This window comes from Pinus tabuliformis, chromosome 5_2, assembly GCF_031772625.1.
Source record: "Pinus tabuliformis cultivar Carrire ecotype Pingquan chromosome 5_2, CPIR1, whole genome shotgun sequence".
NCBI classification, from domain to species: Eukaryota; Viridiplantae; Streptophyta; class Pinopsida; order Pinales; family Pinaceae; genus Pinus; species Pinus tabuliformis.
The window spans coordinates 202,496,933-202,522,408 of NC_142306.1; the positions used below are offsets into that span (position 1 = coordinate 202,496,933).

Genomic DNA, 25,476 nt, shown 5'->3' on the forward strand with positions numbered 1-25,476 from the left:
TTAGACATCTTTTCTCTATCTTCCAAGGTGATTTGATCATAGAGATAAATGAATTGTATATAGTCTTAGAAGGGCATAGTGCCTCTCTGTGCTAAAGTCTTAATTTGAAATTGTAGCCATTGTTGCTTGAGATACAAGGCATAAGACTTGGTTGGCATCCTGCACTGGATTTCCTCTAAGGATGAATTAGCCATAGCTTCCAACTGTCTTTCCCTTTCTTGTAATTGTCCCCTTAGCCATGCATTCTCTGCTTCTAACTAAGATTTCATGATTGCCTTTCTGTCCCTTATGCTACTAAGTTCTGTACCCATCTCCTTCAATTTTTCCTCCATGTGGCCTGCATCCTCCACTCCTTTTGATTTGGCAATTTTCATACACCTACGTGTTCTTGCCCTTTCTTTCTCAAGTTCAAAGAATAATGGGATGGAAAACTTCTGTGGGATGACCCTACCCCCTTCAATGAACTTGTAGTAAGGGTTGAGGTTGCGTTGTGGACTTGGCTCTTTGAGATCTAGGTCTTCCTTCTTTGTTTCTTGTTGAGTGATACCTTCTTGGTCCATTTTCTGAGTTTCCTGTAGGTTTAGAAAATTTTCTTGTAAGATGGCCTCTTCTTCCTGTAGGTCTTTCTCTATCTCCTGTAGGATACCTTTTCCCTTTGATGAGGAAGACCATGTGACAAGCCTCCTAACATATGTGATGGGAGATTTAGGAGAGGCTTGTCCTCATCATCCTTCTTCTTGATTTTTCTCAATAGGAGCTATCTTTTCTTGCTGCTTTGGTGAGTCTTCAATAACAATAGGAGTTTTGGTGGGTATTTGAGGTATTCTTTGCCTAATCCTTGTGCTCTTTCTTGTCATAAAGTACAGGGGGGTTTGTCTTTGTATTTTTCCTTTTGACTTGATAGGTGTAATTAGGGCAGTAATAGCAGTTGCTTCCTCCTTCTCTGTGGGTTCTGGAGATACCCTTGGTGATTCTTCCCCTTCTTTTCCTTGAACTGTAGACCTCTGTTCTTCCTTTTGTTATGTCTCCACTTTCTTGTTCTCCTTCTCATCCTTCTCTCTCTCTTTCTCTTCTTCCTCTAGTTCCTCACTCTGCTCATATGTCTCTTCTTTTGTTTCTTCTTCCTTTTCTTCATCTTTTTCCTCCTCTGTTTCCTCTTCATTTTCTCCCCCTATATCTTCATCCCTCTCGCTAGTAGTGGGGATTTTTTCATATTCAAGAGCTTGAATTGCTCTCTCTTATTGCATGTCTCTAAAAGTTTTCCATGTAATAGGGAGTCTTAGGTTTTGTAGAGCATCTTCTAGGATTATTTTGATCACCCATGATGGACTATTTGTTGATGTTTTCCCTCTTTCACTTTGATTATCATATCTATCAGTGATTGAAGGAGAAAGTAGGGTATACTTAACTTGTTTTGTGGAGGTTATTTGCTTCAAATATCAATTCTTGGAGGAGTCTGAAATGGTATCCATACACCACACTGTATCTCCCTTCACATGATATATATTTAATGAGGTGATAACTAACTTCATTCCAAGGGTATGGAAGGCTTTCTCTTCTGACCCCATTTTTTTCCTCCATTGCCTCCTTCCCTTCCGAAAATAATTTCTTCTTTGCAACGGTGTTGTTTCCCTTATCTTATTTTCTCCAAAGTAACCCTAAAGGGAGTGGGGTGATTCTGCTTATAACTTTAGGGGTGATTTGTTATAGATCTAACCCAGAAATATATGATAATATAAATAAACCCAAGAATAATATGAAATGATTCTTTATTGAGCAAACCCTTAAGGTAGGGCAATACCATACATTCACTCCTTAAGGAAGGAGAACACTCCACAAGCCATATGCTTGTTCATACAATAATCCTTCACACTATTCCTTGACATGGAGTCTCTAGCCTCTATATAGGCCTCATACATACAATACCATGGGTCATTACCATGGTTCCCTCATACCCTCAAACTAATACCATGGGCCCATTACATTATTACTAACTACTTGTGGTCCCTTACATGATATGGGTTAACCACCTTATTTATTACTATGGCCCATCCATTATTACATTATTACCTTGGGTACCTCCCTTGGTACCCCATATTATCCCCCTAGGTATATAACATTCCACCCCCCTTAGCATGTTTCGTCCCCGAAACATGGGAAGAACACAAATAATAAGATATACTCAAAAGAGTAGTCCACTAGTACCATGCACGTGCATCTAGCCATCCAAGAGAAAGGTGAACCCTCGATCTTGCTGGTGCCTCACTCGCTTGAGATGGAAGTTGACCATGGAAGCTCTTCTGTGTTGATGTGTAGTAGGTGGATCTTCTCTCCTTGCTATCCGTCATATGGGGGTTGTTGTCCTTGTGGCTAATTGGTTGCCATCTTGTTGGTTGTTTTCTTGTGGGGTGATGTGGGTGATGATATGTTGAAGTTTTAACCCACGGTGTCTTTTTCTTTAATTCACCCTACTGTGGTGCCTATTGTGGTGTCTTCTTTTCCAGTATGACTTCAACCACTGAGCCCTCATCTGATGTACCTGTAACCTTTTCTTCTTCAGCCTCTGTTTGTGTTTGATTGTTTATCATCACTGGCTCATCATCTAATATGTCAGACCCTGGAACATCTTTTGCTTCAATGTTCGTGGACTCTACCTGTTTATTGATGGAAATATCTTGTAATGTAATTTTCTTCTTTTTATACCAGAGCTTCAGGAATTTCTTCTGCACATTAATATTGATAGTACCTGCAGATTCCATCCAAGGATATACCAAAACAACATCCATATTATCCATCTTTGAAGTATAAAACTCACCATGCAACACATACTTATCCATGGAAAGCTTCAAATCCTTATAAATTTGAACATCCTCATCATCAACCTATGTATTTTCAATTTGTTTTGCTGGAACTTGCAATTTTTTTGCCAAATTAACATTGATGAAATTATGCTTGCAACTAGGATTTATGGAAACAATGATCTTCTCTTTTTGAATCAATCCATGAACCTACAATAAGGATATACCAGTAGGAAATAGCCCCACATGTTTCTCCTTATCTTGTTTTCTGACATGAGACCATCTGTCTAAAAGTAATTTTTCAAATTCTTCATCGAGCAGGTTGGAACACTTCTTTTGGTTAAGTAATTCCCACCATGTGGCCGCCTCATCTCTAAATTGCACCACTACCCACCATTTCCAACGGTTGTTCCATAACCACTTCTGTTTTTTTATGTATTCTTCAATAGTAGGACCATTATCTTTTCCTGTAAATAATAGAACCTTGCTAGAAGCCATGAAGAGGGTTTTGAAAAAAAAATGGTGAAAATTTGAATTTGTCACAATTCCGTCAATATTGCTCAGAATCCCTATTATGACCTGTTTTCAGAAATGGAACAATCATTCTGCATCTGCCCATGTGATAGAAATCTTGATCCAGGCACTTGGAATTTCAGATCTGTGCTGCAACTCTCCCGCCGTCACCAAAATTTTTGCAAAAAAGGGCTGATTTTAAATCAACGATATCTCCCTCATCCGGACTCCGATTCGACCGATTTTTCTTTTGAAATTGGCTATTTTTTCACATAGAATCCAGATATACAATTATATTTTGCAGATCTTGCACCAGGACATCCAGATCTATGCCGCAAACTTGCTGCCCTGAAAAATTGTCTGCAACCACACTGATTTTTAGATCAGCGATATCTCCTTCGTCCAGACTTCGATTCAACTGTTTTTTTTTTTTTTGAAATCAGCTACTTTTGCACAAAGAATCTAGATCTGCAAAAAAAAAGTAAAAAAAATTCTCCACTTTGGCCCAAGAAAGTGCTCTGATACCACTTGTTATAGATCTAACCCAGAAATATATGATAATATAAATAAATCCAAGAATAATATGAAATGATTCTTTATTGAGCAAACCCTTAAGGTAGGGCAATACCATACATTCACTCCTTAAGGAAGGAGAACACTCCACAAGCCATATGCTTGTTCATACAATAATCCTTCACACTATTCCTTGACATGGAGTCTCTAGCCTCTATATAGGCCTCATACATACAATAACATGGGTCATTACCATGGTTCTCTAATACCCTCAAACTAATACCATGGGCCCATTACATTATTACTAACTACTTGTGGTCCCTTACATGATATGGGTTAACCACCTTATTTATTACTATGGCCCATCCATTATTACATTATTACCTTGGGTACCTCCCTTGGTACCCCATATTATCCCCCCTAGGTATATAAGATGATTTCTACTGATAGGCCTTTCACCACAGTATTGGAATGGGTCCTAGTGAGGGGTATGAGTGAGAGAGCAATGTCTTTCACCACCTCATCATCATATCCTCTCATTCTTTCAAATAAACCCATCCAATTGTGCCTTGTGAAAATTTCTACTATAGGACGGTGCTACTGAATTCTTACTGTGTGGGTTCCCTCTTGTTAAAACCCCCTGTCATCTTTCCCTGGTAATTTTGGAGGCTTGTATGGATATAATTCAAGAATTCTAGAGGGTGAGAGAATTAAATGATAACTCTACAATATAATTCTTCTAGACTGCAACTTCATTAACCAAATGGAGGATTTTTCTTCTTCTTTTTTTAACTGGAAAATATGGGAAGGTATAGCTCCTACCTCACTGATTACTATCTGATGAGGACAACCTTTCCTCCCTTAACGCCCACTGATAATCCTATATATGACTACTCTATATCTTGTAGGTCTTCCCATAGGATCCTGTAGGCTTTCCTATAAGATCATGTAGGTGCCTTTGGGTTGCAAAATGCTCATTGTCTCCTGTAGGTGCTACTTCAAGAAGGCCAAGGCAGTCCTCTTTTTGATTAATTCTCAATATTTCTAATGCTCTTTTTAGTGTGGGAATCAATGTTTTATTTCCTCATATGGATGATCACGTGGGATGGTGTGTTGGTTGTCTAAGTACGAGCACCTCCTTTTGGACTGTTGGTCCCACTATCAATCCATCATTTATCTCACCTCATAATCATCTCCCACTTCGTTCATCCGTAACTTAACCATTTTTGGCATTTATCTCCTTTTTCTTCTAATTTGAATGCTGCCACGTGTGGAGTGGTCTAACTGTTTTCTCCTTGTCTACTGGCCGAAGATGGCCAAGTTAACTAGCCACCTTTTCTTATAAAACCAACTCTTACATAATCCTACATTTTTTATTATATCATGCTAATGAGAGAGCATGAGTAAGATGACCACATGTGGGTAAGATGCCTTGATGATGATGCTCGTTGGAGAATGATGTCCCTATGTTGTGTATTTGTTGCATGTTGTTTTTATTATTGGCCTATTTTGATGCTTGTTTCCTTGGATGTGCAGCTACTAGATAGTGATTTTGATGATATTGCTGCTATTGTTGAGCTCTGGAGGAGATTTCTTAACCTTGGAATCTTTATGTTGAAGATGGCTGCAACCCTGGGAAATTTCCTTGGTGGGATAGGCTGCTACAGGATTTCCTACAAGAAACCTATAGGATGTCATGTAATTGCCTCTCCCCTAAACTTTCATACCTTTTTTCATTTTTGGAGCATGAGGATTGTTCACAAGAGTAGAGAAGGGCTCCTTTGAATGGTAGGTGAGAGGTATAGCCCTCAGGTATTGTCCCTTTGTCCTCTGTTCTCACCCTCTTCTATTTGTTGTTTTCTTCTTTGAAAACTATATATTGTTTCTTTTCAATTGACTTATTGGATGGATGCAGGCATAACAAGGTGATGAAAGGCATGGTGATGATGTGGTGGAGTGATTATTTTATTTTTTGACATAGGATGGTCATCCCCTTGCTCTAGGGTCACTTTTCATTGGGTTCCAAAGACACTGTAATTCCTATAGGAAACTCATGTAAGTTTCCAAAGAATCCTATAGGATTATAGGGAATCCTGTAGAAAACACAGATCCTGTGTAAACTGAGCTGGAGGAGTTCATAAATGGAGGGATTTATGGGATAATGAAGAATATGGGATGGAGGAATGAAACTATGGATTTTTTAGGTCCTTCTATTCCTCTCAAGTTGCGTTGATTCTCCTCTTGTTGACCTGCAAACACGATTTTCAAACCTTTTTTTTTTCTTTATTTTTTTTTATTTATTTTTCTCTTTTTTTAAAACAACTAGTCTACCTCCAATAGGTTTTCATCCTAGATGCTTGCCCTGGGTGCCTCAAAAGAGGTTTTCACCCAGAGATATTTTTGTTTTTTTTCTTTTCTTTTCAACACCAATGGGCCGCCTAAAGAGGGTTTCAACCCAATAGTGGGACTCAAGTGCCTCATGGAGGTTTTCACCCAAGTCTTTTTTTTTTCTTTTTTCTTTTTTGAGGGACTTGATGGGGTAGAAGTTGAGACTTGCTCCACCACCATCACTGTCTTGTTGATGCCATTGATGAATTCTTTCTTTGACAAGGGCTTCTTATAGACCTTCAATCTATACCCATTGACAAGTAAAGGGATAGCCTTTGCATCAATGGTTCTTATCTGTACTGAACCATTATCATGACATTTTTCTATGACATAAGGCCTTAACCATCTAGTCCTTAATTTTCCTTTAAAATCCTTGTATATGGAATCATACAATAAAGCCCAATCACTTTCTTGAAATTGTTTGTTCTTTATGTTCTTGTCATGCCAAATATTCCTTTGAACTTGAGTCACCTTGTGTGTAGGAGGGCCGGCATTCTAAATTCATTTAACCCATTTGGTTGGAGAAATATTTCTTGTTGTGCCCTGGTGAGATCTAGATCCAGTTGTGTTGCCATTCTTAAGGTGTTGTATTCAAATTAAATGGACAATAGGGACTTCTTCCCATAGACCAACCCATAAAGAGTGAATCCTGTGGTGGTCTTACGCATGGTGTTGTAGGCCCAACTGGCCTCAACTAATCTATCTACTCAATCCTTTCTATTGCTGCTAATCACTTTGGTAAGAATTCCTTCCAACGCTCTGTTGGTTACCTCCACTTGCCCATTAGCTTGTGGGTGGTAAGTAGTGGATGTTCTATGCTTGATCTTGTGTTGGCTCAACAAATTTTCAATCATGTGAGATGTAAACTGAATGCCTTGATCAATGACCAATTCTCTAGGGTATCCAAACTTATAAAATACATTTTATCTTAAGAACTCAACCAATTTCTTTTCTGTTGCTGCTTTGATGGCCTTGGATTTAGCCCACTTGGTTAAATAGTCAGTGCACATAATGATGTACTTCTTTTACCTAAATGGAGGGTCAATGGGTCCAATGAAATCCATGCCCACTTGTCAAATGGCTAGAAAGTCACTTGAGTTTGGAGAGGCATTTCATCCCTTGGGGTAGGTTCCACATCCTTTGGCACTGATCACACTGACTAGTATACCTCCTCACATCATAGTGAAGAGTGGGCCAGTAATAACCAGCTTGTAGAACCTTGAATGTTGTCCTTTTGTTTGCAAAGTGACCTCCATAAGGCCCATCATGACAGGTCAGAAGGATGTCAAAGAATTCCTCCTCCCTGACACATCTTCCAAGAATTTGATCCGAGCCTAGTTTGAAGAGGTTTCCCCCAATCCAAGTGAATGGGGTGCTCTTCCTCACAATCTTGCTCTTTTCATTGGAGGAAACATTTGGTGGAAACTATGCAGACACCAAGTAATTTTCTATGTCAGCAAACCATGAAGAGAGAACTGAAATGGTGAATAAGTGTTCATCCAGTAATTGATAATCAACCATTCCTTCCTCCCCTATAGGAAAATTCAATCTAGATAAAAAATTTGCAACAACATTCTCCTTGCTAGGCTTATTAATAATAGTTAAATAAAATTGTTGCAATAAAAGTAACCATCTAATAATCTAGGCATTTACATCAGGTTTATTCATCAAGTATTTAATTGCAACATGGTCAGTATGTATAAATGTTTCGTAACTTGTAATGTAATACCTAAATTTGTTCAATGAATGCACAACAACTAGGAGCTCTCTTTCAGTGATTGTGTAGTTCATTTTAGCGTTTGATATATTCTTACTGATGAAGTAAATGGCATAAGGTAGCTTGTCATCTATCTGGCCTTGAGCTGCTCCTATGGCGTTGTAGAGGCGTTAGCATGTATGTGGAAAGGAAGATCCCAATTTGGGCCTTGGAGAATAGGTGCACTAGTAACCTTGTTCTTTAGGGTGTCCAAAGCCTCTTGATACCTTTCTGACCATAAAAATTTGGAGTCTTTCGCCAATAACCCAAATAAAGGAGAAGCTAACTTGCTGAAGTCTTCTATAAATATCTTATAGTATCCATCTAAGCCTAGAAAACTTCTAACATCCCTCTGTTTTTGTGAAGTTGGCACCCTTTGGATGATGGCTATCGTATTCGAGTCCAGCTATGGTCCTTTCTGGGATATTGAATGACCTAGAACAGTCCCTACAGTCATCAAGAACTCACATTTTTCAGGGCTAAGGGACATGTTCATTTCAATGCATTTGTTTAGCACCTTACCCAATTCAGAGAGAGCCTCCTAGAAATCACACCCATAGGGTGTAGAATCATCCATATAAATTTCCAATACATCATGGACTAGCTCGGAAAATATACTCAGGACTGCCCTCTGTTGGGATTCCAATTTGTCTTATTTTCATTGATTTCTCTCATGTTGTTGTTTGGTTCAAAGATTAACCGTTGTGAATATTTGTTAACTTCCTCATTTTAACATGAGTAAAACATTATTAATTAAGGTTTGCATGTTTCAGATATAAACATTAATTCGATCACGTCATATATGACCTTTGAACCTATATTTACCAGCGTGCACCATGCAATGGATTCCTACACCATTTACCTGCTTGCACTCCAAAGGATTCCTAGACTGCACTCACATTCTTTGTGCCTGTACTCGAACCCTCCATTCATGGGGATCAAATTGTATCAGGTGTTCGCTTGTATGATTTTTTTCCTTGGCTTGCTATGGCACACACGATATCAAAATATTTAGTCCCTCCATAAGAATAATGTACATTTTTCTATTACAATCTCTAATGAACCATCCCAGTTGTTGGCCTTTCAACAAGCCAATGAGTTCAGAGGTTTGGCTTACCATTGACAAGTATTTTGAGATTATCAAGAAGCCCATGGATTTGGGAACAATAAGGTCCAAATTAAGAAAAAATTAATATTCTACCCCATTGGAATTTAATATTTGAAAAATTCTCCCCTCTTGAAAATTGTGGAGCAGAAATAATTCTGGAACAGTCTCATCAAAATGTGGTGTGATCCTCTGCATTGCATGTTTATGTGCGAGATTTCTCTTCATTGACAAGATGTGGAGAAATCCTAAAGAAAATTACCACAGTCACACAACAACAATAAAAAGACGTCAAGGTCAGGAACTACAACTGTCCCAAGATGGTTGTGAACAAAAACGGAAGCTTTCTACAGAGAGGGATATTATGGGTGACGTGTCTAAGACACATGAAACAATTCAGATGTTAGACAAAACAATTTCATCATTAGAATTTGATTGGGTTGGTTCTCAAGCTGCACAAGATAAAAACCTTGATGGTTTTCCTGCTCTTGAAAACCCTTCTGGAGAAGCTTCCAGTGAGAAACCAAAGGTTTTTGTCGTGATTGGAATCAACACAACTTTCAGTAGCAGAAAATGACGGGACTCTGTACGAGAAACCTGGATGCCACGAGGGACGAGACTCAGTCAGCTTGAGCAGGAAAAGGGAATTGTAATTAGATTTGTCATTGGGCGCAGTGCTACACCTGGTGGAATCTTGGATCGTGCCATTGAAGTAGAAGATTCTTACAAATATTTCTTGATGATTGATCACGTTGAATGCTATCATGAACTATCTGCAAAGACAAAAATTTATTTTGCCACTGCAGTTGCCAAATGGTCAAATATCATGAGCTGGAACACTAGAAGTTTGGATAAAAGGGAAACAAATACTTTAGATATGTCACTAGGAAAATTTATGCTATTTCAAAGGATCTAGCTAGATACATATCTATAAATTTTCCCATATTGCATAAGTATGCAAATAAGGATGAAGTTTTTGTAAATTGCAGAATTTAGTAGGGAAGATAAGTGTTTCCATAGTGAATCTGATCGAAGGAGATATGCGCTGAATCTATAATGCCAACCTATGAGCAGCTCACACAAGGAGGAAATTGATTAAGCCAAATTGCACCTCAATAACCACTCTAGGAAAAGAGGATTGATTCACCAGAATCATTCCCTCTTTCAATATTTAGTTGCAAAACTAATTCTTACTCTAACAAATTGTTAAAACTAATATTCTTCTATTTTAATCGACTGAATTAAAAGGCCCATTTTGTAATTCGACGCTATATAACAGATTGTTGGGAGCAAGAAAAGTTAGTCAATTAGTCAATTAATTATATAGACATGAATTGGAAATTGAGCGAGCTAGAGGTAGTGCACACGAACAGAGTGCGCAGAAGGGAAGATGAGTTGTCCCAATGTAGCATCATGAATTTATCACCAGCAGATCACTCCTCTCATCTTGCTGGAGTTGAATGTTGTCTGTTTGATGTAAAGATTGTTTTTCTGGAATTAACTGAAGCAATTTTCATCTATGTTATGTCTATTTGTTTATTGCATCTAATGATCTTGACTGTTGTGTGAACCAATTTAATCGAGGGTGTGAGCCGACTGGGTTGGCCGCTAGACCAGCTTTCCATGCTCTTCATTTCTTAAATTAATTAGCATTTAAATTGTCATTTACTGTGTGAAGTTTATTTAATAATTTATAGTCTCTTTCCTTCTCCAGATTGATGTTATTTAATTTGTTGCAACGTTTTCCTTTCAGCTCTAAACTTCATTGATTTGCTGCATTAAGAAATTGTTCATGTACTTGAGATTTGTGCTTACACTTGGGATATTTCTTCATATCAAATTGTGTCCCTCCAGTTTTTCTTATTTACAAGATCGACTTATGCGTTGATGAGCTGTAATTGATTTATATTCCAAAACATGAAAATGATCCAAGTGATTATGGTTTTGAGGTACTGACATATTCATTCAATCTATGCTTACAAAAACCATATATTACTTGTATGTTGCAGAGTTGATATTAATGAAAGAAAATTGCATCATGTTGAAAACAATAATATTTACTTTCCATTAAACTTCTGGACAGTTCTCCATGATTTATTTTCAGGGACAAGGAAGGCGAGATTCATATTAATTTAATTTCTTTCATAAGTTATTTACACAGTAGATTTACTTGCCGATGCTTTCAAGTTAATTTCACACAGAATTAGTACAAGAAGAATTAGTATAGGCAGAATGATTTTGAATTACTTTTGAATTCATTCCAGCATTTAGAGTCTCTTGATATTGTGTCGACACTGTTTGGTTTCCAATTATGATTTCCTTTCTGAATTTCCTTTCGCATTGTTAATTTCATTTTATTTCCCAAATGATTTAATTGTTTGTATTCGTGTTTTCTCGAATTCTCTTTTAGTGCAGGATTTCATTTATTGATGAGATTAATACGCAAGATAGAGTAGAATTTGTTTTGCAGGTTTCTAGGGGCTTTCTCTGGCATTTCCAGTGCTGCATCCCGAAGTTCGCGAACTATCTGGATTGACAAATTAAATGTTGTTACATTCATAGACCCTATACTGCACCCAACATTTTGGCGCCGTTGGCGGGGAGGTGCTCATGGGATTGACCTTGATGATCTGCTACATTTTTTTTTCCTTCATCTAGTTTCTCTTGCAATTCTATGTTCTTTGAATTTATTTCAATCCTGCATTGTTGCTTTAAGGTTTCTCATTTTCTCTAATGTTGAAAGAACCCCACACCCTCCCTACACATATATATACACACTACTCATGTGCTAACACATGTACTAGTGGGCTTGTTAAAAATAAGAAAATGGTATTTTGAGGAATCATTCAGTGAGGAATTTTTATGCCACTGCAGAGACTTAATTCATCCAATGAAGAATTAACAATTGAAAATTTTAATATTTTGATTGAACATAAAAATGATATTATTAAATCTTTGATTTTGAAATTAGATGATTTTTAGGAAGAGTGGAAGTAGGATGAAAACCCACCACTTATCTTTTGCGTCAACTGTAGAAAGAAACACTTCCTTAGAAAGTGTCCACTTAGTAGCCTAAAAATTTGCAAAATTTGTGAAGAAGATCATCCAATAGAATGTTTCCCATCACTACCAAGATTATTGTAGGTACTCAAGAAATCAAGTAAGGAATCGAATCAACTACCAGGTATAACTCAAAACCCCTTATCATTTGATACTTGGAATAATGCTTATTTTCTTGAGCAGGCTCATCAACATGTTTATAATCCTGCAATTTCAAGGCAAACTTTTAATCCTCCTCCAATTGAATATCCTACTTCATGGTCACAGTGGCCCTCTCCTTGGTCCTCGTCCTCGAGCTAGATATCTCCATGGCTTCAAGAATATTTTGGATCCTTATATCTAGGGAAATATCCCATGGAAATCCAATCATATGAGCACCAACAATATCCACAATTTCTTTCCAATTCACCATTAAGTTATCCTCCTCCATGGTCCCAACCACATGTTCAACCTTACCCTAGCCTTAATCCATACCCTACCCCTTATCCTAATCCTTACCCTACTCCTATCCTTACTCATACCCTAGCTCTCTTTCAAACCCTAATCCATACCCTAGACCTAACTCTAATCTGCACCCTAGACCTAACCCTAGCCCAAAGCCTAATCCCAATCCAAATCCAAACCTTACTCCAAGATTTCACCAAAACCTTAGCCCAAACCATATCATAAACCGTAATCTAAACCATTAGGTTACACAAAAATTTCAAACACCTATTCGTCCCATTGAACAAAATGCTACATATTCCATGTTTGGAAAGGGAATGAATTTGGAAACTTCCCCCATTACTACAGGGCATTCACCCTGGGAATATATAATTCAAAGACCACCAGAGGAGCAATATTTCATTCAAACCTATTCTAAAAACATTGTTGAAACTCGAAACTCTAGAATCTCTCTCAACCATTCTTGTCAATCTGAAAATAAAATATTTGAGCCTAAATTTGAGGGATTTATCTTTTGTCTTTCACTAGATTCTCTGTGCCTCCAAAAAAGTGACTATCAAACTGTGGAAGACTTGCATCAGTTGGAGAATCATACATATGTGGATTCTATTGAATCCTGGTTTCGAGCAGTCATCAAGCCATATTATTTCCTCATCATTTAGAAACTTTTGGTACCATATCAATTGAAGCAACTGGTTTCTCATGCTTTGGTATGTCTTGAAGTCTATTCTTTAAAACTAAGTGTGAGTATAATCAGCATTTTTTTACACACATGGCTTCATTTGAAGTATGCCTTCACTTAAAGGTGATATTTCTTTCTTTAAAAATAGGGTAGGATAATAGGAGAATAAAGAATAAAGGTGCATAACAACACTCTTGAACTTATGATTCCCTAAAAGCATAGATTTTGAAATTTATATTATCATGCACTCTCATGGTAAGACTTGTCAAAAGAAATTACACTTATTACCTCATATTTTAAAGTGACTTTGATTATGGATTAACATGTTAGTCAAGGATATTGTTATAAGTTACATTACTACTTTTCTCATATCCTTAGAAACTATTATTCAAAACATCTTTTTAATTCCTCTTCGAAGGGATCAATGAAAATCCTCCTATGATGGACCACACCTACAAAACTTTAATAAGATTTCATAAGGAACCCTGGAATGATCAACTCAAGGAATATTTTTGGTCATTATCCAAGATGTTTTTTTAAATAAGTTCTTAGGGTGGCATGACCAACCAGTAAAGAATAGTAATTAAAAACTTTTCATTCCATCCTATACTCTTAAAGAGTATATTTTCTTCCCCACCTATTAAGTAACCATCTAAGATTAATCATAATCAAAGTTTTTTTCTAAAAAACATAAAAAATAAAAAGCATAAACGAATTAATTGAGGGATAGGAGGTCTCATTGCGAGTTGACCTACTATTATCATGGGTCCTAAGGATAATGAATTTACTGCACTGGTCACCGAGCTAGGATAATGGATTTTAGTTTAAAAACTGGAAGACGAGAGGTCTCATCATGAGCCGACTTGTTCATTCTTGTTAGTTCTCATGAATGGCACTATCAATAGCTGGTTACCAAGCCAAGACAACAACCTTCAATTAACTTCTAAAAAGAGAAAATGTAAAATATTATTAAATGACTCTGAATTTATATCTAATAGGTGGGACAAAAGAATTTCATAAGGTTAAAAGGTACCCGTGTTGAGGCTATGGACGCCTGTTGGCAATAGGGCCATGCCTGTGGTATTAAAGTTAACTCTACACTATAATTTACTTGGTTGTTTTTGCTTTCCCTGAACTCATTACCAATCTCTTTTAGAATGGATTTAAAATCCTTCTATCATTATACCTTGGAGTTCTATCTTTTTGGAATGATTTTTATGGACGTGGGACCCTTAGTGCAGGTAATTCATTGTGCCCAGACAAGAGGAGCTTCAACTATACATGGATAATGGTAAAATGGTCATTGTGGGAAGGTATTGCTATGTCCACTTTTAACACTATGGTTTTTTTAAAAAATCAGGTCACTCATATTTACAATGAGGATATTAAAAGTGAAACTTCTGATCAGGGATGCCTGTGAGATATTCTTTTGGAAATTTTAAAAGTTAGCTATTTTATTCAAGTAATAACACCATCCATGCAATTTAGTTTTTATGGCATTTTTCGTTTTAGGTTTTCTTGAAATTGGTTTAAGTAAATAAAGAGTCCAGCAGACACTCTGTTTTTAGAGCAAGCTTTAACTAGTGCAAGAAGTGTGATCACACAAAATTGCAGGAACATCATTTTGAATACCTATAAATGTTTCTAATTTTGTTTTTTGCGAGGAAGTGACAGTGCCAGATTTCCTTGCATGAGGACATGCAAGATGGTCAGCATGGGGGGATGTTGGGCTTCCAATTTGTCTTATTTTCATTCATTTCTCTCATGTTGCTGTTTGGTTAAATGATTAACTGTTGCGAATATTTGTTACCTTCCTCGTTTTAACATGATTAAAACATTATTAATTAAGGTTTGTATGTTGCAGGTATAAACATTAATTCGATCATGTCTTATACAACCTTTGAACCTGTATTTACCTGCCTGCACCATTGCACTTACCTGCCTGCACCATGCAATGGATTCCTGCACCATTTACCTACTTGCACTCTGAAGGATTCCTGGACTTCACTCACATTCTTTGTGCCTGTACTCAAACCCTCCATTCATGGGGATCGAATTGTATCAGTTGTTGACTTGTATGAATTTTTTCCTTGGCTTGCTATGGTGCATATGGTATCAAAATATTTAGTCCCTCCATAAGAATAATGTGCACTTATCTATCACAATCTCTAATGAACCATCCTAGTAGTTGTCCTTTTAAAAAGCCAGTGAGTTCAGAGGTTTGGCTTGGCATTGACAAGTATTTTGAGATTATCAAGAAGCACATGGATTTGGGAATAGTAAGGTCCAAATTAAGAAACAATCAATATTCTACCCCACTGGAATTTAATATTTGAAAAATTCTCCCCTTCGGCAAAATGCGAAGCAAAAATAATTCTGAAACGGTCTCATCAAAATGTGTTGTGATCCTTTTCATTGCATGTTTCTGTGTGGGATTTCTCTTCACCAACAGGATGTGGAGAACTCCTAAAGAAATTGACCACATTCACACAACAAAAATAAAAAGACATCAAGGTCAAGAACTACAACTATACCAAGATGGTTGTGAACAAAAACGGAAGCTTGCTATAGAGAGGGATATTATGCGTGAAGTGCCTAAGACACATGAAACAATTCAGATGTTAGACAAAACAATTTCCTCATTAGAATTTGAGTTGGTTGATTCTCAAGTTGCACAAGATAAAACCCTTGATGGTTTTCCTACTCTTGAAAACCCTTTTGGAGAAACTTCTAGTGAGAAACCAAAAGTTTTTTTCATGATTGTAATCAACACAACTTTCAGTAGAAGAAAACAACAGGACTCTGTACGGGAAACCCGGATGCCACGAGGGACAAGACTCAATCAGCTTGAGAAGGAAAATGGAATTGTAATTAGATTTTTCATTGGGCACAGTGCTACACCTGGTTGAATCTTGGATTGCTCCATTGAAGCAGAAGATTCTCAACACAAATATTTCTTGACGATTGATCACGTTGAAGGCTATCATGAAATATCTGCAAAGGCAAAAAATTATTTTTCCACACAGTGGCCAAATGGTCAAATATCATGAGCTAGAATACTGGAAGTTTGGAGAATAGGGAAACAAATACTTTAGACATGCCACTAGCAAAACTTATGCGATTTCAAGGAATCTATCTAGATACATATCTATAAATTTTCCCATACTGTGTAAGTACGCAAATGAGGATGAAGTTTTTGTACACTGCAGAGCTTAGTAGGGAAGATAGGTGTTTCCGTAGTGAATCTGATCGAAGGAGATATGCGCCAAATCTTTGATGCCAACCTGTGAGCAGCTCACGCAAGGGGGAAATTGATTAAGCCAAATCGCACCTCAACAACCACTCTAGGAAAAGAGGAATGATTCACCAGAATCATTCCCTCTTTCAATATTTAGTTGCAAAACTAATCCTTATTCCGAAAAATTGTTAAAACTAATAATCTTTTATTTTAATTGGTTGAATTAAAAGGCTCGGTTTGTAATTCGATGCTATATAAGAGATTGTCGGGAGCAAGAACAGTTAGTCAATTAGTCAATTAATTAGACAGATAGGAATTAGGAAATCGATCAAGCCAGAGGTAACGTGCACGAAGGGAGAGCGTAGAAGGGAAGAGGAGTTGTCCTAATGTAGCATCACGTGTTTATCACCAGCGGATCGCTCCTCTCGTCTTGCTGGAGTTGAATGTTGTCTGCTTAATGTAAATCTTATTTTTCATGAATTAATTGAAGCAATTTTCATCTATGTTCTGTCTATTTATTTATTGCATCTAATGATTTTGACTGCTGTGTGAACTAGGTTAATCGAGGGTGTGAGCCGGCTGGGTTGGCCACCAAACTAGCTCGCCACCGCTCTTCATTTCTTAAATTAATTAGCATTTAAATTGTGATTTACTGTGTGAAGTTTATTTAATAATTTATAGTCTCTTTCCTTCTCCAGATTGATGTTATTTAATTTGTTGCAATGTTTTCCTTTTAGATCTAAACTTCATTGATTTTCCGCTTTAAGAAATTGATCCTGTACTTGAGATTTGTGCTTACACTTGGGATATTTCTTCATAGCAAATTGTGTCCCTCTAGTTGTTCTTATTTACAAGATCACCTTATGTGTTGATAAGTTGTAATTGATTTATATTCTAGAACATGAAAATGATGTGAATGATTATGGTTTTGAGGTACTGACATATTAATTTAATCTATGCTTACAAAAACCATATATCACTTGTATGCCATGGAGCCGATGTTAATGAAAGCAAATTGCATCATGTTGAAAACAATAATATTTACTTTCCATTAAAGTTTTGGACAGTTCTCCATGATTTATTTTCAGGGACAAGGAAGGCAAGATTCATATTAATTTAATTTCTTTCATAAGTTGTTTACACATTAGATTTACTTGCCGATGCTTTTAAGTTAATTTCACATAGAATTAGTACATGTAGAATGATTTTGAATTTCTTTTGAATTCGTTCCAACATTTACAGTTTTTCGATATTGTGTCGACACTATTTGGTTTCTAGTTATCATTTCCTTTTTGAATTTCTTTTCTCATTCTTAATTTCCTTTTATTTCCTGCATGACTTAATTGTTTTGGGTTGGTGTTTTCTCGAATTCTCTTTTAGTGGAGGATTTCATTTATTGATGAGATTAATACACAAGATAGACTAGCATTTGTTTTGCAGGTTTCCAGGGGCTTTCTCTGGCATTTCTAGTGCTGTGTATCGAAGTTCATGAACTATCCAAATTGAAAAATTAAATTTTGGTACATTTATAGACCCTATACTACACCCAACACCCTCTAGAAAGTGGCAGAGGCATTGCATAGTCCAAAAGGAAGGACCCTATAAGAGAAAGTACCCTAAGGACAGGTGAACATGGTTTTATCCTAGTCCTCTAGGCTAATCTGGATTTGATGGTACTCACTGAACCCATCTAAGAAAGAGAATAACTTTTTCCCTGCCAAGCCATCTAACACTTAGTCAATGAAAGGTAGAGGGAAATGGTCCTTCTTTGTTGCTTTGTTTAACTCTCTGTAATCGACACAAATCCTCCACTTCCAATTTTTCTTTGGAACCAACACGAAAGGAGAAACCCACTCACTATCTGAGATAAGGTAAATGAATCTTGCATCTAGTGGCTTTTGCAGTTATTCTTGGACTATATCCTTGAGAGCTGGATTCATTCTCTTTTGGGGTTTTCAGACTGGTTTTCAACCTTCTTTGATATAAATGTGGTGAGTACACACCGAGGGGTGCACTCCCTTCATTTCTTTGTAACTCCAAGTGAAGGCATCCAGATGTTCCCTTAACATGTTGCACAACTCTTCTTCTTGGTGTAAAAAAAGAGAGGGGTTGATTTTCAAAGTTCTTTTAAGGTCAAATTCTATTGTCTTGACATGAGTACGGTTTGAATCAGCTAAGCATAGATAATTTGATGGTTTCTCTTGGTTTCCTTTACTATTTCCTCTAAGGACGAGGTGTTGGGACTTGGATTTTGGAGTATGTGTTCAATCAAATCATCTTCATTCGACTATCCTCCTCCCATGGCAGCTTCTAGGGTATAGAGTTGGGTTGAGTAGACTCTATCTTCTTCCTCCTCTTCTAGCCATAAAGGTAAAACATGTTCTAAAGATGGCTGAGCATGAGGGTACAAGACCAACTGCTTGGACAGATGCCAATTTTTTATAGTCATATTTCCAGCCCTGCAGTGGATGTAGGCATCAGAAGTGGCTAACCAAGGTCTCCAAGGTGTGAGAGGATAACCATTAAGCTTGGCCTTAGGCTAGAGAACTAGGAAGTCTGTGGGGTACTCCCAAGAGTCAATGGAGACCATCATATCCTCAACAATCCCCTCAGGGGCTACTGTGGAATGGTCTATAAGCTACAAGACTGTTGCGGTATTTCTTAATGAACCTTGGAGATTTAGCTTAAGCATGGTGTCCTTAGTCATCACATTAATGGCAGCCCCAAGATCAATCAAGGTGTGTGAGCCAATGTTGCCATTAATGTGCACATCTACTACAGGGATTCCAGGGTATAAATACTTTGGGAAAATTACCTACCCCAATGTTAAGTCAGACAACTATCCAATGACATTAATGGTAGGGGTGTCTCTTTTTCGCCTCCCTGGATGTTTGAAACACTTCCCTTTAATTGGTTTGTTGTAAATAAGTACATCCTTAATGGCTTGGAGAAGTGGAATTTTGACACATAGATTTTTCAATTCACCCGGAAGTTTATTCTCTTCTAGGTAGGCTAGACTAGATGAGTTAATCTTTCAGGAAAGGGTGGTGGATTCACTCTAGGCATACTTTCCTCTCTTTCCTCCTCACTCTCCCTAGGTGGTGATGGAGGTTGGTTTTCTGGGATCACTCTCCCAAACCTTAGGTTGATTTCCTGAATTTACACAACATAAGCAGGATAGGATGTCTCTCCTTTGTATACCTATTGTGCTTGTCTGTTGTTCAGGTTCGGATTTGGTTGGGCAGTCATATGAGGTTTTTTAGGTGGAGAAGGGTGTAAAAGTTGTGGTTGAGTAGGAGGTGAAGGAAATAAAGCTGGAGCATTGTTGTATGGGGTCCTCCACCCCTGGGGTGGTGCATTCCACTAAGGCTGTGGAGGAGTATATGGCTGAAATGACTGGTTGGTCGGCTAGGAATGGTACTGAGGTGAAAAAGACCAAGGAGAAGGTGTAGACCAGGAGGGATGAGCAGGGGGCCCCCAGGAGGGAATGGATGTGTTTTGGTTAGGGTTGTAATATGCATAGGATGACCCTTGCATGCCCTATTGGTATGGTCGAGGCCCATGAGGTCTCCTTTGATTTATGTAGCAAAGTTGTTCAGTCACCCCTTTAGTTCCTTGATACACAACTTTTAGTCTAGGTAGAGAAGGGCACTTGTTTATGGAGTGGTTTTCTTCATAGACCGAGTAGATTTCTATAAGGTTTAATGGACATTCATTCCTAGGATGCCTCCTTGTGCATCTAGGGTAGAAGATGGCTAATGCTCTCTCTGCTTCCTCCTGCTTTCTCTTGATGTGCATAGTGTCCATCTGTAGGGCGAGGGTTTGCAACATTTCACTCTTGAAATCTTCCAGCATATTTCCAATTTCACCTTTTATGGATGTGTTGGAAGAGGATGAGCTAGCCATTGGTTGACTACCCCTACCCTTTTTCCTAGCTGCCCTAGAATGATTCTTAAAGACAATATTGATATCTTCATAGGGTAGCTAGTAGATGTCCCCTCCTGATAGTAGGTTTAGGGTATCCAGAAGATCTTCCCTTACCCCTCTAAGCAGGACTAGCTTCAGTGACTCAGGGTCAAGTGTGCACTTGGCCCTTTTGTAGCTAAGCTAGAATCTTTCCTCATAATCCTCCAAGGATTCATCATGCCCCAAGGTCATTCTAAAAATTTCCTCTTTAGTGTCTTTGGACCTGCAGTAGTCCCGATACTTATTTTTGAAGGCTTGCTACATCTGAGCCCAGGTTGTGATGTTATCCCCAGGTAAACCCATGAACCAACGCAAAGTTGCATCCTTGAGAGTGGATGGGAATAATTTCAACTTCTGATCATCAGTGGTGTAATCATAAGTTCTACATATGACAGCAAACTCAAACAAGAAAGTATCTGGATCTTCTGAGGTCATGCCATGGAAGTGAGGAAGAGTAGAGGGGCTTATGTTTTCAATGTTGGCATTCCCATTGGTTTCTCTGATGGGAAAAGCACCCTCAACTCTTTCTCTATCTCCTTTGTCATTCCTATTTTCAGCCATTAGGTCAGTTGGAATGGGTTCTCCTTCTTCTTCTACCCTTGTAGGCTCTTCAAAAATATTTGGTTGTTCACCTAAGGGGTCTTCCAATCCACAGCCACCGAAGAAGAGGGAAGGTTGGCTGTCTGAAGTGGTGGGGTATTTGGTAGAAATTCTCCTAAATTATCTTATATTCTTACGAGGCATGAAATAAGTTTTTTTGATTTTTTTTCAAGCTTTGAGACTAATTGCAGAATTGAAATAACAAACTAAATGGATATTAACTTTTGAATGAAATCTCACTTGCAGAATGGAAAAGAAAGCAAACCAACTTACAATTACTCTTACAGAAATGAAGCTAATAGTAGAATGAAAGAGATAAGAAATGGAAGAAATAAAGAAGAAATCACATCTTACTCAGACAACTCCCCAACAATGGCACCAAAAAGTGATGAGCACTAGTATTGTAGCAAGAATGCTGCAACTCCTAGGGCTACCAACTTTACTTTATCAACCCGGGGTTCGTACAACCTTGGAGGTGACATTGCTGTATACATAAGAAGATGTGATGGGTCCACTCTTTGTCACTACTGAGCTAGCGATAGACCACTATGGTTTCTCAAACCAACCTTCTATTGATTCAGAAGAAGTTTGACTACCAATGAAGAAAGGGGAATTTTGCACTAATTGGGAGAATTGGAAGATTGTCTATTGTAGTAAGGAAAGATTGAAATCAATGCTTTAAACACACCATGCATATAACTAATTGATATGAGATCTTACTTCAGAAGAGTTCTAAGCTAACATGTGTGTAATCCTAACTATCCTAGGCATGCAATTTGAAATAACCAAACATTCTACTGTTGTGCATATGAATGAACACAATAACTCTTTTTTCCCTTTTGTCCTTTTTTGTGAAAATGTGAATGCTAAATCTTCTTGGTGTTGTGGAAGGTGGGTTAGAGATCATTATGGAATGTCAAATGGTTTGGGAGGCAAGTAGGGGTCTTCTCCTATCTTCCTAGATGATTTTTCCACAAATCAGCCTCAAAACAGGCCACTACAGGTTGTCCTACAGGATGTCCTAATGCTCCTAGAAGATCCCTTGTATTCCTACAGGATCTGGCTAAGAGTAATAGAAGTGACTTGGAAGGTGGTATAGGGCTTAGGGAAGATAATGATGGAAGAAATATGGCAAGGGAGTGGCTAGTTCTTCTTCAGAGCTAAAACAGAGTTTGTATGATGGTTGGATTTGCTCAACAAACATAGAAAGTTGTTCTTATGTAATGATGAATTGGTTAAGGGACTTGGTGGCTTTTGGTGATCATGGACAGATGAGGTTAGGCTGGGGTTGCTGGCATGAGATCTTCCTGCACTATTGAACCTCCTACAATACATACATTACTGGCATTTATCCATGAATCATATCAAAAAAGGAAGATTTCTAATCAACTTAAGAGAAAAAATTTCATTATTTAGTTGCCTAATTCATGCATGGAAATACTGTAGAAATTTCTCACTGTAGATCACTTGATAATGCAATATACTAAAGAAGAATACTTGATCTACTTCTACTATTAAACTTTGCAGAAGCTTAATCAATTTGAGAAGAAGAAATCATACACATGAAACACAAAAAGAATACTTTGGGGAAAGCCTCAGCTAAAAACCCCGCTATCTGTATTATCATACAAGTGGAAATATATTAGGATTACAAAAAGCTTTAGCTCACAAGCTATCCAACTCTTAGTACAATCCCTCACTGCTGGTTATAGATAGAATAGACAACACATATGCCTTCCTTCAGTCCTCCAAGCCTCCTATTTCCTTGCGCAGTTTCTCCTGCGTCCTCAAGCTACAACCTGGGTGATTCTCGCCTCACACACAACACTAACCTCTGAACTAACTATGCAATCCTGAAGGAGATGATTCCTTCTGCATGGATGAGTTTCCTTTATAATAAAATTCCTTCAACTGATAGTACACTGTCCCTTCCTTTAATCTCAACTGGGTCTTTCTCTGAAATGACATGCATTGGTTATTTATGAGAGAATATTTGGTTATCTGGAGAACACTAGCTGCATGCATGCATGCATTAACTGACTGAACTCACAATTAGTTCCTCCAACTATTTGGAACTAATTTAACTGGACCTAACTTAGTTAACTGAGCTAACTAATTAGAACTCAAATACAACTCATCCTTATCTCCTTAATTAAGGGATAACTTCCTCAATCAAAGGGACAATTGTTGCATGTCTTCACATATACTTCATGTTTGATTTTCTCCAACTAATTAACTCAAGGTGAATTAATTGATTATTTTTCAAATAGCTAGTGAGACTAAATTCGAATTTTAATTCTCAATTTTAATTCAGGGACTAATTAAAATTGGAATCTATCCTGAAATGCTATTTATAGCCATGTTATTTTTAGCATTTCTATTTTTTTCTATTTCCAATAGAATTGGAGTATATCCTGAAATTCTATTTGTAACAATGCTATTTTAAGCATTTCTTGTTGCTATTTTCAACACTCCCTCTCAACAAGAAAGGAATTCAACTCAAACCCAATCCTGAACCTTTGGAATGTTCTACATGCAACACTTCTCTCAAGTGTTGTTGCTATAGCAACTCTAGAAACAAAAAATATCCAACCTGAATCAGTATGATGCATCTGCCATCAAAGTATCTGACTGTTATTGCCTCTGTCCATTGAAAACTCTGCACCTCTGTGCTCTTTAGTATCTGACTGCTCTAGCCTCTGTCACTTTGAACTCTAATTGCATCAATCCCACTAATTCCTCCTGCTACTGCTGGTCCTATCTCCTAGCACTACATCCGCACTACACCTCCTCTCATCATGTTGCATCGTGCTACCCACTACTGCACTGCAACTCAATTACTAAGAAGTAAGTAACTGATCTTCCAAATGACCTCCCTGTTGGGCTAGAAACATCCTCTGATGTTGAAGCTTCCTCTACCGCTCCATCTGCATCTATCTCTACCCACTCAACTAGTCCTGCTACTCCTTATTGGGGCTCCCATAGCAAGGTCTAATAAAAAAGGCTGGCACCTCAAGGATCCTACCCCTATTTTAGACTTCTTGAGATTATCACTTCACATTGCCCCACCTCACACCTTGAGGTATGGATGCCTGTGATCCCTCTGCCCACTTGGCTCGAAATTTCCCCCTATTGGAGGTCTCTGCATGAGTGGATGCCTCCACTTTGTCTCCTCTTGGCTTCTCCAATTGTGGCTGCTCCACAACCTCCTGAAGCTGCTTCACCAATTGTGGCTCCTCCACAATTGTCTGAGACTTCTTCTGGCACTGCATGTTTATAGGTAATGTACTTTCTCTCTCAACCACCAAGTCTCCAACATTTTCCTTGCTCCTCAAGGCTTTGCATTCATCTTGAACCTTAAGAGCATACAGGTTCTTGACTCGGGAACTGATCTGCTTCACTTGTCTTGTGGTGATGTCTCTAAGGAAAACCTTTCCCTTACTGAAGACTACATCATATCCTTTGTCCTCCAGCATCATGATCGATACCAAGTTCTTCTTTAGTCCTAGCACATACTTCACATCTGTGAAGGTAATGTGAGCTCCGTGCTCCTTGTGAAAGAAACCGCACCCACTCTTGAAACAATAAACTTTTCATCATTACCCATCTCTATGAGTATCTTGAGGTTTTTCTCCTCCAAGATACTGAAAAAACTCTTATTGCTGGTCATGTGGAATGAGGCTCCACTGTCAAGAAACCAACCACAACCCATCATCGATGAAACCATGCATGTGATGAGGGTAAAATCCAATTCGAACTGAGAGGCCAATGCCTCATCTTTAGATCCGTCCAAGGATCCCTTCTTGGATTTCTTCAATGGATAATTAGTTTCATAATGGCCCACCTCATGACAATTAAAGCATATCACTTTAGATTTGTCAATATCCTTCCCTCCATGAGAAGAACTCGATTTGGGATGAGAATCCTTCTGCTTCCCTTTCCTTGCCTTACTCACTAAGGTGCAATTTTCTTCATCCTCCTTGGATGAAGAACCATCTCTGGTGCTTTTCCTGATCTCCTCCTGCATCAGATCCGACCACAGTCGTTCCCAATATAGTAGTTTCTCTCTTCCATTCACTAAGTCCTGGTAGCTATGCTAGCTCTTAGGAAGACTGAGGAGAGCAAAACTCACCATGTCATTATCAGCTGTCATGATTCCTACACTTCCAAGCTCATCCCTGCAGGTGGGGAGCTTGTTCAGATATGTAGAGATCGTGTCGCCCTTTTCACACTTGATTTTCTGAAGCTTGTCTTTCAGCACCAGCTTCCTCTGATCACTGCTCTTTTGATATAGATCCTTCAATATCCTCCACATTGAAAATGGTGTCTCCTTCCCATGGAGACTCGAGAAAATGTGGTCTCAAACTCCCTCCAGAAGAATCCTCCTCACTCTAGCCACACATTTCTTCCATT

At 38.0% G+C, this 25,476-nt stretch overlaps 2 pseudogenes; both read left to right on the forward strand.

The window, feature by feature from the left end:
- Positions 1-9,308: 9,308 nt before the first annotated feature.
- LOC149158262 (beta-1,3-galactosyltransferase 7 pseudogene) lies at positions 9,309-10,069 on the forward strand (annotated as a pseudogene).
- Positions 10,070-15,802: 5,733 nt separating this feature from the next.
- Positions 15,803-16,475, forward strand: LOC149158263 (beta-1,6-galactosyltransferase GALT31A pseudogene; annotated as a pseudogene).
- Positions 16,476-25,476: the final 9,001 nt, after the last annotated feature.